This window comes from Lissotriton helveticus, chromosome 3_1, assembly GCF_964261635.1.
Source record: "Lissotriton helveticus chromosome 3_1, aLisHel1.1, whole genome shotgun sequence".
Taxonomy (NCBI): domain Eukaryota; kingdom Metazoa; phylum Chordata; class Amphibia; order Caudata; family Salamandridae; genus Lissotriton; species Lissotriton helveticus.
The window spans coordinates 62,463,802-62,484,221 of NC_136061.1; the positions used below are offsets into that span (position 1 = coordinate 62,463,802).

At 43.7% G+C, this 20,420-nt stretch overlaps 1 long non-coding RNA gene and 1 pseudogene across 3 annotated transcripts in view; one reads left to right on the forward strand and one right to left on the reverse strand.

Moving 5' to 3' along the window:
- Nucleotides 1-20,420, forward strand: part of LOC144822106 (sterol 26-hydroxylase, mitochondrial-like) — a 138,298-nt pseudogene that overhangs the window by 55,823 nt on the left and 62,055 nt on the right. The window contains exons 4-5 of the transcript XR_013608564.1: nucleotides 12,547-12,744; nucleotides 19,621-19,784. The product of XR_013608564.1 is annotated as a sterol 26-hydroxylase, mitochondrial-like (transcript). The remainder of the gene's footprint in view (nucleotides 1-12,546; nucleotides 12,745-19,620; nucleotides 19,785-20,420) is intronic.
- Nucleotides 1-20,420, reverse strand: part of LOC144822107 (uncharacterized) — a 137,517-nt gene that overhangs the window by 28,210 nt on the left and 88,887 nt on the right. The gene's annotated exons all lie outside the window — the stretch shown is intronic.

Sequence of the window (20,420 nt, forward strand, 5' to 3'; positions counted from 1 at the left end):
ATATTCGTCAATCATCAGTGCATCACCCTTATCACGAGAACCACTGGATACTCTCACTTCCTCTAGGGGTAGAGTCTCTAGAATAGATCTGCCTTCAGCTCCTAAATTATAAACAAGCACTGCTCTCTTTTTTTAGAGGTGAAGGTAACACCATCAATAGCATCAATGTAGGCTTCAAAGGTTGCTTTCCACTGTTTCCAAATCCTAGGAGGCGGACCAGGAGACTGTAAAAAGGGAGGTGGAGTGGCCACTTTCTCCATTGGCGTGGGTGAGTTGCTGCCCCAGCCAACAAAGTGAAAATTAAGCAACACTTTATTCAATGTTATTTTATTAGAATAACTTTTGTACTCTAGAACTAATTAGTCATTAGATGTTGCTAAAACAGAAACTTTGTTCGAGATTTCCTTGAGAAATGACAGAAAAATCAGCATTTATAGAGTTAAACAGAGCGCGTTATGATGGTTGCTATGGATGCCTTTCAAAATGGCCGCTACGTTTATCAGCGCAAAGATGTCATCTTTCAAGTTCCGACACAATGCTCCTCAGAGAAGACGCGAGCACGAGTCCTAACCTGAACAGCGTGCGCTAGGAATGCGTCGTGAAGTCAAAAGATGCGCTTATCCATAAAACCGGTAAGACCTCCAATCAAACGTTGCCAAGGAATAGATAAATAAGTGAAAATCTACTCACAGGATCACAGGATAGTCTAAGGCGATAACTCGTATGCTGTCTCCAATAATCACAAACATGAATCGTTTAGTTCCATAAAGTATTCATGTTAAAAAAAAAAAAAAAAAAAAACGCGATTAAACGATATCGCAGTTGCCAAATCTTCCAGACGTCCAGCAACACTTGGGACAACCAGCAGCACCAGGGGGTCCTCGTCGCCAATGAAATGAAGACACAGAGAGGTACGTTGAGGAGCTCTTCTTTAATCGTCCTGGTACATAGGTTTCCCGGCAGCAACTGCCGACATGACAAGGATACACATTCTATGGAATCCCCAGAGACGTCCTGTGCGTCCTGGCACGCGGGACATTAACTAAAGGTAACATCTTTACAAACTCACCAGGAGTTAGTTGGGCAAGACTCAAGCCAATGGCAACTTGTTCGTTTTCTTATGTGTCCTACTAAGAACCTCTGATACTGTTATTGTTATATGCATTTATAGCGCGCTAAGCTACTCCAGAGAGTGTCACGGTGTGAAACCGGAGAGGATGAAGTGTCAGAGTTTAAAACAAGAAGGTCTTCAGCTTTTTTTTTTAAGTCCGGGAATCTTGGATGCTGCGGAGAGCCAGTGGCAATGCGTTCCACGCCAGAGCGGCTTTCCGGACCTGGGAGCCTCATTGCCACATTGGATGCAACAGAGACCTCTGTGTATGCAGTTAGGCATTATCTGCAAGGGTAATTATGGACCCAGAAACAGAGCAGAAAGGAGGAGGAACAAAGATGCCGAGAGTGGAAAGGGCACAGGGAAAGGGTGTGATATGTGAAAGGCATGCAGCCAAGACTGAATAAAATGAATGAGGGCAATAGGGCGTGCGCAGGGATATCTTTGCAGATTCTTGGGTGTAGGGAGTGGGACAAGGGTAACAGGAGTTTGAGAGTCCATTTTGTGTGGATACCCTGTCTCATGTATCCCTGTTTCCAAATATTCTTGGACTGGAGTTAATATTGTAATGTATCCAGTTCTATAATGTTCTGGGGGAAGGAGGCATATAAGAAGCCATTGCACCAGCTTTTTTCTCTTCAGCCATGCTCATTTGTTCACCTAAGTGACCATGCTGGATCAAGTCACTACACAACCACTCAGTTGAACCCTTCTTTAACATCCAATTTCTTTCCACTTCCAGAGGTGTCCTATTTGTCAAGCCCTGTTGTGAAGGTGTGGAAAAGTGAATTTTGCCTTGCCATGTGTGCCTACGTGTTCCCCATCCTATGTTATATGTGCATGATCGATATGCATATATCCCCTTGTGATCGATTAAAGACGCAATTATAGTTGTGTCCAACTCTAGTATGCCAGTTTCCAGTTCTCGTGAAAGCAACGGGTATTGGGCCTATGTTGCCACGTTTTACAGTGTGCACGTTAATTCCCCGCATTATCCCCGTTCCTAGGCCTCAAAAGGGCCCGGACACCAGATTCAAGCTCCAGTCTCCTGAACCCACTCCGAGGAGCGATACAGCCCCCACCTGCATCCCTGACCCTTCACTTACTTCCTGCCAAACAGCGCGGTGCCCGGCCTGGCTCTGCCTGCCAGTCTGCCAAGAATATGTTCTGCTTCTAGTTATCAGTCCAGCCTCTCGTCTTCGCATTCCTAAGCTACTGAACCGCATAAACAGTTTCAGCTATAGTCTAGTCTTTCTGTCTCCATGAAAGAGAGATACTGTATTAATATTCATAGAATATTCATAGCACACGCAATACATGTAGAATATATGCATGCACCAGCCTTAGTGTCAAGTAGCCTTTGCCCTGATAACTTTTAGATTCTATCAACATGTACTCCAAACACCAGATACTAGATATGCTATAGGTACATGTCGTCCTGACACCGCAGACTTTAGTCTCCTCTTCTAGTGCAGAAGTCATAGCCCCAGTTCTCCCTGGTAACACGTCATTGCCCGTTTGCGCGCACCACTAGGTTAAAGGTCCCAGCTGCTCTCAGGTAGCCCCCTCCATGTTTCCGCCCATTCATGACACTTCTATGACGTTTCTCATCACATGTCTCAGTGCACGCCCTGTGCACGCCTTCTTCTTCCGCCCATCTGTTCTTATCTTACGCTTGTCACAAGTTACGCCTACTGTATGTAATGTATTTGAAATGTATTACTATATATATGCTGCACTGTCGATGAAATGGTGCAGCTGCCATCCTTCCTTCCTACTTTATTTCAGGCTGTCCCGTTCCAGTCCCTTCCCTTTGCCTGAATAAAGCCTGTTCAACTCGGACACATCGGATCCTGCCTCTTATTTATTGAGCTATCTGTTATTGTTAATATATTCAAAAATAGTACCGGTAATTAATTATTTATTTACCACATAATGGCGCCTGAACAGGGACGAGCCCCTTCCTCACGCGCTGGCGATGCTACGCAGGCCCCCTGACCCCCTGCAGCCGTGACGGAACTCTACTGCGCACCGGCAGATATTTCTGCTTCAAGTCTCCCTCAGGCCCACGGAGGAGACGGAGACTGAGGTCCGACATCCAGACGAAGCGGTGTGGAATGCGGTTCGTCCCGACCAGAGCCCAAGCCGAGAGAGCAAGGTCCGAAGTATCCGGAGGCCCACCTGTATCTGAAGTCCGAAGTTCATAGTCCGATGTCGTAGCAGTCCAGTCCAGTCCGAGGCCTTCCAGTTTCTGCTTCCCGGTGAGTACCGTCGCGGGGGAAGTATCTAGACAGGATCATTAGTTTGTTCCTGGTCCGTTGGGTTTGGGTACACAGATCCAGTCCGAAGTATTCACCTAGGTGGATACGGTCCGACGTGTCTCTTTATGGGACCGGTATGTTCTGTACTGTTTTAGCAGTGCATCCAGTAATTCTAGTAAGTTTCGTTCTCGAGAAATTCATGTGTTCTGTTTTCAGTGTATCAGGTAGTATTCTGTTCGAACTGTTATTTATGTATTTTTATGTCGTGGTATGAGTGATTTGTATGCTATTTTATTACTGTGATTATTGTGTATTGTGTTCCAAGTGTATTACCGAAATGCCTCTGTTCTCGAAATTACGTCAGTTAAAGACCAGAAAAGGGTTACTCGAAGAAGCAGTTCCTGTCCCTCCTAGGGACAGTCCAGGACATTTTATGTATCACAAGCATGGCTTAGATGCCATAATATATCTAGACTTATGGGCGGACTATACTAAGGAACTAGAAGAGAAATATAGATGGCCCGTATCAGGTACATGGGATGCCGAGTGCATCATGCGAGTAGAAGAAGCATTATGGAAAAAGAAAGCCAGACAGTCCCAGAAAGATGCCATCGAGTTATGGCGCAAAGAATCTCATAAAAGAACCGAAAAAGAATTCAGAAAAACAGAATTAAGTAGGGAATCCGCAGAAAGAGCCCAAGAAAGGGAATTAATTGAAGAAGGTGAACGAGTTAGAGTAGAACAGTCAGACAGACAGAGAAATGCCCTTATTAAAGGTATGTATCCTCTTCTTGCTGAGGGCTTGCCGAAAGCAACCCCGGAAGCACCCTGTAATTTTCCGCCGCCAATGGTCCTGATTAAGCCACGTCATAAACCGACCGCAGCTGATATTTTTCTTTCGTCCTATTTGGACGACACAGTCCCAGCCTATGCAAATCCTGTTCCGCCTGCTCCTGTTAATAATGTAATTCCTGTCCCGCCAACTACTGTTCCCGGGGGCCAAGTTCATGTTCCAGCACCCCCGGACCAGCTCACAGTACATGCACCCGTTATGCCAGTCACTCTACCAGCCCGTACAGTATTCACCGACGATTCTAGTTTAGGAGCCGCGGGGGGAGGTTCTCCTCGCACCCCGCCTCAACCAAGACGTCTGACGCTACATGAACTAGCGTTACAGCGTACGCCAAAAGTGTCTACATATGTAGATATCATGCGAGGTCTTACTGACTGTCGTTATGATCCAGTTCCAGGCGAGGATCACATGGTCATATATTCATTACGTTTAAGACGGGTTGCCAGCTATTTGGACACCCTGCCCGACATGGGAGAACATCTAGACAGAATATATCGTTTTATCCGTACAGGAGAGAATCCAGGAAGTATACACGAAGCCATGGTTCAAAGAAAAGTCGAGACTCAGCTCATGATTTTAAAGTTTTTGATTAACTGTTTAATAAGAGAGCAAGATTGTCCAGAAAAAGATCAAGAAGAACTGAAAGTCCTGACTAGGTGGAGTGACAATATAGCCGATGGAAAACACAAGACACAAGGTTGTATAGAGAGTATGTACAAGAAAATTCGTAGGGAAATCATAACTATACACGAGAAACGAGAAGCAAAACAAGCAACCGAGAAAGAATATGACTCTTCTACTGAAGAGGTAGACAGCGAGAATCCCGACAGAATAGCGTATGTAGGTAGAACTAGACTTTCCGACCGACATTCACGTCTAGATTACAAGAAAACTTTTCCTCCTCCAGTACCAGAACAGTGTTCTCTTGAACAAGTATTCCAAGCTACCGATCACATCCTGAAATCACGAATAGGGTATAGCGAGCTTAGTACAATGCATGAACAAGAACTAGCCCGATCAGCAGTCCGATGGACTAGTGATTCTACCACTTTTCCAGATGAAATAGTGGCTCAAACTTTTCTGAAACTGCCCCCAGCCGAGCAACGTCTGGTGGGTATGTATATGATTCAACACCTCATTACGCTGTATGAGGAACAACATTCTGATCCAGGTCCGCTACATGATGTATTGAACGAGTTACTCCAGTACAGATGGAAAGGTCTAGGTACCGATTTAATTAGTGTCATTCTAGAACAGCGCCACAAATACTGAACGTTTCTGAATCCACATTTTGTTCACGTCTCACCCCCAGAAAGTAAATCATTCTACATAGACAGACAGAATCCGTTACGAGAAGTACATCCAGTCAAGAAGGAGGGGGGTGGTCTAGAACGAGTATTTGTTTACACCCCTATCACAAAAATAGAACTCTTAGAAATGAAAAAGTTAATTTCCTGTCATGATAAAGACCCAGCAGGGTTTCACCGTGAATTAAAGGACATGCTCCGTATGGGAGAATACACGTATCCTGATATCATTAAAATGTTAAAAGTCCTGTTGCCTGCGGGCATATATGAAAAACTCAAAGAAAAAGAATGGGAGGTGGGAGAGAAAAAGATAGATTGGACAGCATTAGAAACTGAAGATAATACACGAGTACCAGGTACCGGTCTTGGGGATAAAGCTAAAGCTTTGCCCGAATTGTTAATACAAGTTTTACCAAGATTACTAGCCACGAAAAAGGAAGATTGGGATGCCATCTCAGCCTGTAAACAGAAACAAGACGAAGACACTAGTGATTTTTATTCTAGATTTGAGAAATGTTTCATTATTAATAGTGGTCTGAAAACAAGTAGTGAGTCGTACCCCCATCTGTTTGTTACCAAACTAGTCGAGAATTCAAGTCCACAAGTTAAAAATCGAGTACTGAAAGTCGAAAGTACCTGGCAAGCTAATACTCCGTCACAGATGCTCCAGATGCTCCAGTATCACCAGAACAGAATCAGGGAAGAGCAGGAACATGAAAGGAGACGTATGAAAGACACGAAAATGAAAGTACTAGTTGCACAGTCTGTTCCGCAAGACAGTCAGAAGAGGGGTCCGAATCAAGCCAGTCATCCTGCAGCTCCCGTTAAAGGGACATGCAATTACTGTAAACAGCCAGGTCATTTTATAAACGAATGTGCAGTTCTGAAACACAATATAGCTACTGGTAAGACTAAAGAAAGACCACGTCCGCCTAGACAAGAACAAGTTTCACAGACTTCCCAGCCACCACAGAATGCACAACAGACAGTTCCAGCACCGCAGCCTATCGCTGCAACACAGCATGTTACACAGCAGATGTACCAGTATGCACAGTCAGAGTATCCAGATTATCAGCCATATTCATGAAACAGCCTAGAGAGGGAAGTAGGTTTGCCTCTCATCGAGATTCCTGTAGATCAAGAGGGACCCTATGTACACAGTCAAATATTAGGGAAAGACAGAAAGTTTCTTATTGATACAGGGGCAAGTAGGACTACCATCAGTCATGACGAGGTTCCAGGGGCTCCACACCCAGGCTCTAGAAATGTTTCCCTTGGATTTTCAGGAAAGCCTATTGTTAATGAAATATCGAAACCAGTTACTCTAGAAGTTGGTCCATTGTCCCGAACTACAGACTTGTTACTCACGAAATCCTGCCCAGAGAATCTGTTAGGCATTAAAACACTGAAAGAATTAGGAGCAGTAATATGCTGCTCCCCAGAGGGGGTCCGTTTGTTTCTGCGTGATTTTAAAGGTCATTATGTATTACGTGATTTTGATCCAAGGTTATTGAATGTACCACAGCATTTATGGGCAAGGTCCAACTGATGTAGGTTGTATGCATATCACACCCCATCGTGTCACTCTGAAGAAAGGTGTTGTACTACCACGAATCAGACAGTACAGATTGCCACCTGAGGCTGTAGCAGCCTTATCCAAAATTATTGACGAACTTATTGTTCAAGGAGTGGTTGTAGAAACCGACTCCAATGTATGTAATTCTCCTATCATTCCAGTCCTGAAACGTACTGATCCAAATGCACCTCCAGTTTATCGATTAGTGATTGACCTTCGAGAACTTAATAAATGTATCAATCCCCAGTATGCATATCTAGCCAAGCCACTGATACAGTTAACGACACAGGAGGCAGCCGTATCGACTGTCCTCCCTTGGACCCAGGAACATACACTTGTTTTCAATGAATTAAAGAAAGCTTTATGTAATGCACCTGTTCTAGCAACACCGAACTACAGTAAGCCTTTTACACTTTTCGTTACTGAACGTGATGGTACTGCATTATCTGTTCTCACACAGGATCAAGCAGGACAATACAAGCCCTGTGCTTATTTTTCTAGCACATTAGATCCGGTGGCCCAGGCTCTGCCTGCGTGCCTCAAGTCAGTTGCAGCCACAGCTCTAGCTATCAGACAAAGTGATTCCATAGTGTTAGGACACTCCCTGACAGTACAAGTTCCACACTCCGTGGAAGTTCTTTTAAACCGAACTCAGACTCAGCACTTGACAATTGCACGTTTAACAGGTTATGAACTGACACTGTTCCAGCCACACATAGAAATCAGACGCTGCAACATTTTAAATCCAGCTACACTGTTACCGTCAGTTACCTCGAATCCTGCCACACATGACTGTGTGGAAGTTGTTAACACCATGACAAAGCCAAGACAAGACTTGACAGACATTGCATTACCTGATCCCGACCTGACACTTTATGTGGATGGTTCATGTATGAGAACAAGTACAGGAGAACTAGTAGCCGCGTATGCAGTGACTACTGAAACCGAAGTTATAGAAACACATCGTATAGACACCCTGTCTGCTCAAGCAGCAGAGCTTGTCGCTCTGACCCAAGCCTGTATACGTGCCAAGAACCTGAAAGTTAACATATACACAGATTCACGTTATGCATTCGGAGTCGTACACGACTTTGGAGTGCTCTGGCAAGAAAGAGGTTTTATGACTTCTCATGGAACCAAGATTCAGCATGGCCCCCTCATTCAAGCTCTGTTAGATGCAATACATTTACCGACAGCTATCGCTATCATGAAGTGCAAGGCACATACGAAAGCCACTGATATCATTTCCCAGGGTAACGATCTAGCCGATCGAACAGCCAAGCTCACAGCTCAGACTCCAGACATCCCAGTTAACACGACACAGACACTCACTCCAGATCAGACTACTTGTATGACAGTTAAGGACCCTACACAAGATGTCATAGATATACAGTTACATGCTACTCCCGATGAAATAAAGAAATGGTCCGAACAAGGAGGGGTCCAGACAGATCAAGGATGGTTGACAAAGGGAAAAGCCACATGGTTTCTCCCCGACTCTATGGTTCAAGTCCTTATTAACACCGCACATAGTCCAGCACACTTAGGAGAAAAAGCCATGTTAGACAGCATTCAGAACCTCTGGTTCAACAAGCATTTACGAGCAGCCGCCAAACAGAAAGTACGTACCTGCATGATCTGTTGTCAGTTCAATCCAGGTAAAGGTGTCCCGGTGGAACAAGGTGGATTCCATCCTCCCGACCACCCTTTTGAAGTCCTCCAGATGGATTATATTCAGATGGAGCGATGTCGAGGTTTCAAGTATGTCCTCGTAGTTGTATGCGCTTTGTCCAGGTGGACAGAAGCCTATCCAGTTCCAGATTACACAGCTGCGACCACTGCCAGGCAGTTGGTTCGTGAGTTCTTTCCCCGCTATGGAATACCTAGGGTCGTGTATTCAGATAACGGCCAGCCATTCTCATCCGAGCTCATGAAACAAGTATCCCTTCTGTTAGGATACCAGTGGAAGTTCCATTGTGTACGCCATCCTGAAGCAGCCGGTCTCGTAGAGAGACATAACCAGACCCTGAAAATCCGAATTGCAAAAGTGTGTGCAGAGAAAGGTGTAGATTGGATAGTAGCACTGCCAGTCGCCCTTTTTTATATGAGAATGGTCGCTCACTCCCGTTCAGGTCTGTCCCCCTATGAGGTAGTGTTTGGTCGTCCCCCCAATATGTGGGGTACACCTAGACCCCGTACCATAACTGATGTTGACAGTAATATGCTGACAGATTACCTTGCCTCCTTGATGTCTGCACTACAATCTTGTCGTTCACAGGTTGCCGCTGCATTCCCAGACAACACCGAAGTCAAACCGCATGAAGTCGTCCCGGGTGATTATGTACTTATAAGGAATTTTGATCGTACAAGTCCTCTGGAGCCCCGTTGAAAGGAACCCCGCCTCGTCCTCCTCACCACCCGGACAGCAGTTAAAATTGAAAATCGAAAAGGGTGGCTACACGCGAGCCACGTAAAGAAATTCCATGGACTTAAAACTAAAACTTTTCTCAAGGACTGCCCCGTTCTCAAGGACTGCCCAGACAATGAATCTAAACTTCCCCTGTTAGAGAAAACTCAGCAGCAGGAGTATAAATCCAAGTTGAGGTCTAGTAAGTCAGCCAGTTTAATTGTCTAAATCCCTCTCGGGTGAAACGGTTAGACAGGTTCCTGACATGTATAAGACAGACCCACACAGTGAGAGAGTTAGTCAAAACTCTAAGAGAATACGCTATCGAAAGAATCTTTGCAGTAGATGCATAGTCACTCTGTTCTTTTTATTATTCCTGAGCCTTATGGTTACATGCATAAGTTATGCTTTACATTTATGTTTTCCTATTTCACATGTACATATGTTTTCTAATGTTACAGTAGAGCACACATTTAGTGACCTGCCTCCTCACCAGTTATCCTATCGTCTTGCTATGCGTAATAATACTTTTATCCGAACGCTGCACTATTCACACCAGACCAGCAATGCCACTAATTGTTGGGTGTGTGGTCGACTCCCCCCTTTCCAGACACCGAAGGGAGTTCTGCCACTCTTTCCTTATCCGTTTTCACATAATGGTTCGTGTGGAGCATGGTCCACGTTAACGTCATCCTCAACTGATATGTCCCTTCTAAATAGAACATGTTTCCCAGACAAGCAAGGTCTTTCCCATAGAACAGGGTTAGATCTAGAAAATGAAGTATATAATTTAGGTAATTATTCCTCGAATTTCATGGTTTTGAATGTTCAGTCCGATACTACTCCAGATTTGCCTGCTATTTCAGTACTACCAGTTAAAGGCGAATTATGTGTCAGAAAGAATGGTTCCGCACATGTAGGACATAGTGATTGTACTACTATGGTCGAGTATAGTGACAGTGGGAAATCTATTTTCAAAGCTTCACGTCATTCTTATTTTGTTTGTGGTCAGACCGCATATGTTCGTTTGCCCCTCGATTGGGATGGAACATGTTATATTGCCTTCCTACTGCCACCAGTTTTTCTAGCCCCATCTGATTATCACAGAAACACACATCTAGTACACTTCAGACATAGAAGGGAGACTGAGTCCCCAATTGTCGATCAAACCGAAACTGCTCTAGAACAATATCAAGACTTCAATAAAGGTTTCTTTTTCTTTATAGGTCCTGTCCAAAATAGTAAGTTAATACGTAGGCTAACCAGAACCCTTGAAGCAGTAGTGAATGAGACTACTTCCGCTCTAGGTAACTTAACTGAAGAACAATCTGCTATTAGATTTGTCGTGCTCCAAAATCGTCTCGTTCTTGACGTCATACTGGCCGATAGAGGAGGAGCTTGTAGAGTCATCGGATCTAGTTGCTGCATTTTCATTCCTAATAACGCGCCGTCTGTTTATTCAGCTATAACCAGACTTCATAAAATTGCCCATCAGTTACACCAGAATCCAGGCACCTGGACATGGTCCGGTTGGCTCTGGAGTATCATATCTGCCTGGGGATGGAAAGTATTGTCATTTCTAGGTATAGCAGTAATGATCATATTCAGTTGCTGCCTTTGTTTACAATGTGGCCCTGCGATTTGCGGCATGTGTGCTACCTCTTGTATTCCTAGTCCTAAATCCCGTCCCAAGACAATTCGAGACGAGCAAATGATGCTATATGAACAGATAGATGGTATCATGAATATTGATGTTTCCTGATGGAAACGTAGGGCACAAGGAGGGAATGTGGAAAAGTGAATTTTGCCTTGCCATGTGTGCCTACGTGTTCCCCATCCTATGTTATATGTGCATGATCGATATGCATATATCCCCTTATGATCGATTAAAGACACAATTATAGTTGTGTCCAACTCTAGTATGCCAGTTTCCAGTTCTCGTGAAAGCAACGGGTATTGGGCCTATGTTGCCACGTTTTACAGTGTGCACGTTAATTCCCCGCATTATCCCCGTTCCTAGGCCTCAAAAGGACCCGGACACCAGATTCAAGCTCCAGTCTCCTGAACCCACTCCGAGGAGCGATACAGCCCCCACCTGCATCCCTGACCCTTCACTTACTTCCTGCCAAACAGCGCGGTGCCCGGCCTGGCTCTGCCTGCCAGTCTGCCAAGAATATGTTATGCTTCTAGTTATCAGTCCAGCCTCTCGTCTTCGCATTCCTAAGCTACTGAACCGCATAAACAGTTTCAGCTATAGTCTAGTCTTTGTCTCCATGAAAGAGAGATACTGTATTAATATTCATAGAATATTCATAGCACACGCAATACATGTAGAATATATGCATGCACCAGCCTTAGTGTCAAGTAGCCTTTGCCCTGATAACTTTTAGATTCTATCAACATGTACTCCAAACACCAGATACTAGATATGCTATAGGTACATGTCGTCCTGACACCGCAGACTTTAGTCTCCTCTTCTAGTGCAGAAGTCATAGCCCCAGTTCTCCCTGGTAACACGTCATTGCCCGTTTGCGCGCACCACTAGGTTAAAGGTCCCAGCTGCTCTCAGGTAGCCCCCTCCATGTTTCCACCCATTCATGACACTTCTATGACGTTTCTCATCACATGTCTCAGTGCACGCCCTGTGCACGCCTTCTTCTTCCGCCCATGTGTTCTTATCTTACGCTTGTCACAAGTTACGCCTACTGTATGTAATGTATTTGAAATGTATTACTATATATATGCTGCACTGTCGATGAAATGGTGCAGCTGCCATCCTTCCTTCCTACTTTATTTCAGGCTGTCCCGTTCCAGTCCCTTCCCTTTGCCTGAATAAAGCCTGTTCAACTCGGACACATCGGATCCTGCCTCTTATTTATTGAGCTATCTGTTATTGTTAATATATTCAAAAATAGTACCGGTAATTAATTATTTATTTACCACAAAGGCCACATGCATCAGTAGGTTTTACCTTTCTGCCGTAGCAAATCTGTCTGCTCCCATTTCAAGAGCCCACTCTCCTGTTTTCCAGGTCTCTGCAGCATCTTCTTCAATATCCGCATTGGCAGCCTGGAAAAAGAGGTCTCTCCTGAAACCGTGAGGTTCATCAGCTCCATTGGACAGGTCTTGAAGGATGCACAATACGTCGATTTTCTCCCCACATGGAGTAGGGGCATCCTTCCCTACTGGAAGCGATTCCTGGAAGGGTCGGACATCATTGAGGCTTACGGTGAGGCTGGGCGAATCTGTACTGATCTTGGGTAACCAAACTGGCTGATGTCACATTGAGGGAGCGTTGACCAGTGGAGGTGTGGGTTTGGGAGAAAATGCTGATAATTAACCTCTTAAGGGCACTACCTATATTTAAACTCTTTCATGGCAAAGTTCAAATAGGACTTTATAGACCCGCATGTGAAATTGATGTATTTGGAAAGTCTGTGCTCAATGAAGGTTGACATTTCATTTAATTCTCTTCAGGGTGTTTACTTTTTAAAACCAACGTTTAAAATTATTTTTCTGTAGAATCCCATTACCTATTGTAGATTCCTCTTCAATAGAAAATGTATAAAATATGTTTTACTTTCATACTGTAAAGTTAGAGATTAGTAGGAACTCCACTGAAATATGTTAGATAAACAATCTAATTGTACCTTCTAAGAACACATGCTGGTCTCATACTCCTAATACTTCATAATCTTTAAACTGGTCATTTTTACCCAAATGGAAACCTTGATCCACCTTCCTTCCGAAGACAAAGGGGCAAGATGCCTCCATTTCATTAGCTGTCACAGTCATCTACTATCACAGTAATCTGCTGGTGTTGTGGCCTTTACAACCAGTTTGTGTATTTCGACACACTCAGTCCTTCCTCCACTGCATCCATGAACATTACACAATTCAAAGATCTGATCTGACCATTTGAAGCTCTCCACTGTTCCTAGCTCATAATTAAGTTCTACTCAAAGAGCTGCCACATGCTGTAAGTGGTAGCTTAAGCAACATAGTGTCCAGTAGCCTTCTGACAAACATTAAACCATCAACTGGTCATGTCTTACCATAGTAATCACACCTTCAAGTAATATTACTTACTTTTTTTGTTTTTTATTCGTTCAAGGCAGCAGGTTTAGTACAAAAACAATAAACACAAGTAACACAAATGGTACACTTCCATTCCCATTACATTCATGATAAAAAGATACATCAGTCCAAATATAGACGTAAATCCAGTAATATCTCATTCGTCAAAGTATTCCCTAAATACTCCCCATATACTCCGCCCAATCTTACGCTTCCTCAACCCTTTCACAGAAAACAAACCCCATTCTATTTTACAGTAATTATACATTTTCGCCCGCCACACTTCAAAGACAGGTGGATCTTTCTGAAGCCAATCAGAGGTTATACATAAGCGTGCAACCGACATAGAAAAAAAGACAAGATGTCTAAATTCATATAAAGGGTTGTCCCTGTTACTCTCGGGCCCCATTCCCAATAACCATCATTGCAGGAGTAATAGTGATCCTTACTTTCATAACTAATGATCAAAAGTTCTCTATATCTGCTATAAATCTCGGCAACTTTTCGCATTTAAAAAAGATATGTAAGCTGTCTGCATTATCCTCTTGACACCAGAAACACTTCCCATCAAACTTGGTCCCCCACTTAGCCATTCGTGCGGGAGTATAGTATAGGTCAAAAATAGATTTAAAAAATTGAGCCCTCAGGTTTGCAGACATCAATACATCCCTAGATAATGCAATACGTTTCTCAGGAATAATTTCTGACTCCCCAGAGCCCTATTTAACCTTAAGTTTTTCAAGGTCATCCTGATGCTCGGCAAGTAACAATTGATAAACTTCTCCTATTCTACGTTGTCGCCTGATTTTTTTTCCACTACTAGATGGGGTACCCTAGTAAAACTGACCCGCTGTAAAAAATCCCTTATCTGCAGATATTTAAAAAAATGTGTCCTGGGAATACCATACTGTAGAACCAATTCATCAAAAAATTTACAACCCCTTCCTTGGAACAGAAGTTACCTAAAGTTGTGATACTCTTTTACCTCCAAACTGAGACAATATTATCCAAACATATTCCTGGTTGCAACTTCACTGCATGCAAGGGTGTATAATAAGAAATTGTCCCCATTTTAATACATGCGCGGATTCGTCTCCATACATTGAAGGCACTGATTAAGACCTTAAACGGTGTACGCTTGTAGTAACTACCGTCTACTTCAGTAAATAGACATTGCCTAGCGATAGGACCCATTATAATTTCAAAAATAGACGGCGAATTAGCCATGCTACTGGGCCCTTCCCCCGTAAGCATCCAGCGCATTTTCAACCAAAAACGAACATAATGGTACAGAGCAAAATCCAGGACTGCTAGGCCTCCTCTCTCTAAAGGCAAAGTCATGTAGCGCATCGCCCGCCTGGGCTTCCCTGGTCGCCAAATAAATTTGCCACAAATTGATTGTAAGTTTTGTAACCTAGCCTTTGTTGCTTCCAAAGGAATGGAACGAAACACATAAAGAACCTTGTGCAAAATCTTCATTTTAACAATGTTGCACCTTCCTGTTATTGTAAAATTCAGCTGGCCCCATCTGTCCAAGGAGTTTTTAATATTCCGAATCAACAAGTTCCAATTTACCTCCATCAACTCATTAATAGCAGAACGTATTTGTATGCCTAACTATGTTGCTTCCTTAATTACTTGCGCGTCTCTATACTTAGTGCTGTTTGAACACAAAATTTGTGTTTTAGACACATTTAACTTATACCCTGACTTCGCACCAAACTCTGAGGCTAGCCTCTCGATTTCAACCATTGCCCTAGCAGGGTCAACAGTGGTCAGGGCAACGTCGGCAGCATATGCAAAAACAGAAAATTCATACTCATGAACCAAAAAGGGAAGAATTTGAGTATTGTATAGCAGCTGATCCAAAAAGGGATTTATGTAAAGGGCAAACAATAAAGGAGAGCAGGGACAACCCTGCCGTGTACCTCGAGTGATAGGTACCACATCTGACAATAAACCCATTGCCGAGATCTTTGCCGTAGGTGCATTATACAATGCCTGTATAGCTGTTAAAAACTTCTGCCCAAAGCCATTTCGATCCATTAACTGCCATAAATACCCCCACTCCACTCGATCAAACGCTTTTTCAGCGTCCAGCAATATTAATGCAAGTTCCCTATTTTCAATGTTGGCAATATCAAACAATGTAACGACTTTGTTGATATGTTCCGTTGTTCCACGTTGGGGAATAAAACCATGTTGATTAACAGAAACCAAGGAGGTGATAACGGAGGAGAGTCGATTAGCTAAAATTTTAGAATAGATTTTGCTGTCGGCATTTAATAAAGATATCGGACGATAAGACCCCACCAAATCTGGAGTTTTACCCTTTTTACAGAAGACTGCAATTGTAGCTTCTGACCATGATTTGGGTGGTTGCCCGCCTGTGCTTGCTAAATTACCTTCAACAACTCTTCTTTGAGAAGTGGGAAGAAAAGCTTGTATACATCCACCGGTATTCTATCGGGACCCGCTGCTTTTCCTATAGCTAAGCTTTTTACAGCCCTTTCAAGTTCTGCCATAATTATAAGGGAGTCAAGCCGCTCCGCAGTCAAAGGATCTAATTGTGGCACTAATTCTGACGCAGCCTCATCTCCCGACACACTGCCCCTCCACTTCCAACTTTTTCCCAAAACATTTAGAGTATCTTTTGCGGATCCAAATGTGCCACCCCAAACTGATCTTTCATTGACTGTATTGTTCTAGCAGATCCCTTCAACTTTAGGCGGAGTGCCAAAGCTCGCCCAATCGTCTCTCCAAATTCATGTAGCTGTTGCTTAGAAACAAGATATTTCCTGGCATTCTCTTCACTCTAAAAACACAGAACCCTTGACCTACATTTGGCTACAGTGTTTACTAACTCTGATATATCCCGCATGCCTACAATGATTCCTCTCATTAACGAATCTTCTGCCACCCTAAGTGCCTCATAATGCCCAGCCAGCTCCTCCTTGCTTTCCCTCTGTAGATGTAGACCTATACTGAGCACTTCCCCTCGCGAACAGGCTTTAAAAGAATCCTAGATTACATCAATAGTTGCTGAGAGCCTGTTCCGTACAAAAAAGACTTTAATCCAGAATCCCATGTGTTCCTTAAATTTGTCATTTAGGCATAGTTTCCGGTCAAATGTAAAATAGTTATACGGCCTCCTGGCCCTAGTAGCCACTAGCTCCAGAACTACTGGAGCATGATCAGAGGACACTCTCGGGAATACCTGGATAGATGCGCCATTTAACAAAGAAGAAGAAACAAAGAAATAATCCAACCTAACTAATTTTTTATGTGGGTGTGAATAAAACGTAAACCCCAGCTGCTGTCCCTTTATTTTACCCCATGCATCCACCAATCCATGATCACGAGTTAAATCATAAAGTGCTTTAAAAACTTTTGGCTTCCATCCAACATATTTCTGAGGTCCCTCTAAGAGTGCCTGATTCGTCATATTAATATTTATAACCCCACATATTATCAGAGGGGTTGGCCATACTGCTAATTCTGTGTTTAAATCGTACAAAATACCTGGCTCATCCAGATTGGATCCGTAAACAGTGCAAAGCGTGAAACAATACCCTTCCACCTCACACTCCACAATGGCCCATCTACCCAACTTACCCGCCAACCTCCACCCAGCCTTCATGGACCTACTAGAGGCTAGGATTTCTACGCCCCTGGTTGTACCCAGCTGCCCAGAGGCCGATAGTAATACGAACCCTACATAGTTCAATACTGGTCTATTAGGCCATGATATATGTGTCTCTTGTACACACAACAGATCAGGACGTATTAATCGAATTTCAGCTGCTATTTTTTTACGCTTTGCCCAGTTGTTAAGGCCTGCTACATTTAACGTACATATCTTTATTCCTTTACTCATCATTTTTGAATTTATATATCCAACCTTTCTCCACAACCGCCGCTGAGCTATAGCATTGACAAAAGATAAAGACGACAAAATAGGTTTGCATCTCCCACTTGACATTTATCACCGCTTGCATGTCTGTTTTGAAGTACATTCTGCTCTTTGTACCATTTCCTGCTGCAATGAACATTTTCCCCCTTTTACCCCCCAAGCACACCCCTTCACCCCCTTCCCCCCTTTCCCCCCTCAAGTAATATTACTTGCAATGCATTAACCTGACAAAAAAAACTGAAAGTAATACTATCAGACTTCTAAAAACTATACAAAAAGTGATTTTGAGAAAGTCCTTGTCAGCGTTGTTTGCATTGGGTCAGCCTCTTTCAGCCAATAAAGGTTTCATGTGTCTTTCACATGTTGGACCAGCCCACAGGAGTATTGTGCAGGCCAACATTTGCAGTTGTTTGACAAGGAGTCTGTCACCGACCTAGCCCTGGATAAGTCTCTGCTGAGGCACTGGTGGGAGCAGGCTCTTAATGGCTTACTCCACTTGGCACTGGAGTTCCCCACTTTGCTGCTCAGGTGATACAGGGGAGCAGGAGGCCATAAGCAGCAGGCAAGTGCTCGAGCCTGACGTAGAAAAAAAACCTAGAGCGCTGATCATTGTGGAGGGAATGCCTTAATTTAATTTGGCTATCATGTGAACCAGATGGTGTGAACCAAGATTCCAGCTTGCTGCTGCGGCAGCCAGCTCACCTTCAGGGCCTGACCGCAAAACTTTGGCATTCCACCTGACCTGCACCTGCACCCTTCAGATTCCAGTGGGTGAAGGGCTCGTCAAAGGAAATAGACGGTTGTCTCTCTCTTTTCCCAAAGTATAATTGAGTTGCACTAAAGTAAGTGCCATTGTTGAAAGATGATCTTGAAAAGAAAAAAAAACAGTGGGCCTCATTTATGAGAAGTGACGCATCGCTGCATGAAAGTAGCGATACGTCACTTCTCAGTGCGCACTCCTTGCGTCATGATAATATGACGCATCATGCCGCAAGGAGTTACAGATACGTCAGTATTTCTGACGTATCTGTAGGCTCAAAAGTGACGCATTGCTGGAGTGTGCCACAAAAGTGACGCAACTTCAGCAATGTGTACTGTCACATGGGCAAGTCCCATGTTGTTAGTGCCTGCGTCAGTCTTACGCCTGCCATGAAGCAGGCGTAAGATTTTGATACATTAGCGGCCAAGAAATGGCGCAGTGAAATCTTGTAGATTTCACTGCGTCCCTTCCATGACACTTTCTGGCGTCAAAACGCCCCCCCTTGCATACATTATACCTGGCGCAGGTATAATGTGGTGCAGGGGTTTACAAAGTGACGCATCTACCTAGATGTAAGGCGTAAAAGTGACGCACAGCCTCATAAATGAGGCCCTAAAGTTTTTGGTTAAGAGTGGCGCTCCTAAAACGTCAGGATGCTCGCGTATGAGATGTCGGTCATGGGTTGTTTTGCAGATTTCCTGTTCTTTTCAAGTGCTGTACCACACGTTATCCGAGGCTGTGATTCGTTTGCAGGCAGAAGTAAATGCTAGCTCTACAACTCACTGCTCACATTCAACCTTTACTGCATGGTATTGGGTTAAAGGCCAGCTCCAGTTTACCAATCTAGATTCACAGTTTTACCGTGAGCGGCTGCTGCGCAACAGGGCGGTAATAGCATGGCGGAACCAGGCAGCGAATCTCTGGAGCTTCAACTATCCCTGCCATAAACAGTTATTGAGTTTCAAACTCCAGTTGTCCAGTTTGTCCTGGAGTAAGGAAAAACGGAGATATGCACATTATCGCATCCAGTGATTCAATGTCTTTCTCTAATTAGCACAACAGAACTATGATTTTAAACTGTAATGAACTTTCCCTCTTTGGCTTTTTTATTGGTTTTAAACACAGATGGTTTAGAAATTTTGTAATGGTATAATTGCAACAGTTTTAATTAACTATGCAAAAATAAAATAAACTTAAACCCAGGAATTTGTAAGGGCAGATGGCCAATGTAGGGGTTGTTTATTTTGCAACCAGTGAGCAAACCTCATAGGTTGGTTATCATCCAGCACAGGCATTTTTATTTAGTCAACCAATCGTATAGTGTCCTAATGACAGCATAATTGATTCATCCTCAGCCAAGAAACTGATCAATAAAAAGATGGAGGAGATCCAGGCGCGGCTGGACAGTGGGAAGGAAGTAGAGGGGAACTACCTCGCGCACCTGCTCACGGACTCAAAGATGACCATCCATGAAGCATACGGCATCATGGAGGAGCTGCTACAAGGCGGCATTGATACGGTAGGTGGAGCTTCCTCCTGGTCACACAAACAGGATATGGACATAGAAGTCAGACTGAAAGGCCTACCTTCATACACAGACGAGCGGTTAGAATGGAAAATATCTTATAATTCTGCTTAATTTTATCAAATGCAAAATGGTAGGGTATATTTCAGCTAACGGACTGCTTTAAACATTTTTAGGTGTAATTATTCAATTTAATTTTAAAGTGTGCTTCACAGAACAAAATCTTGTCCAGATAGTGATAATACCCAAAGCTCATGATCTGTGAAAATGGAAGCCCTTTTGCAGGAAAAGAAAATTGCAAAATGCATCACTGTACGTTCTGAGTGTTAGATGTTCTTACAACCCACAAGTAACATATCGCAAAGCCATGCGAACAGCAAGGCAAAGTGGAGACTGAAGGGTGCGCCTCTTTCACTGTAAATTGCATTGAAATGTATCCCCGGTATCAAATCGCAAAACATAAGTGATTCCCATCAATCATTGCACAGTGGAAGTGGTCCATGAGAGAAAGCATGATTCTGTGAGTGACAGCTGCTAGCATCAGGAGATGGATGCCCCTGCACGGTCACGCACCACAGTCTGCGACTCCCGCGGTCCATATCCCAATCTACTTGATTTTGTTGCTGAAGG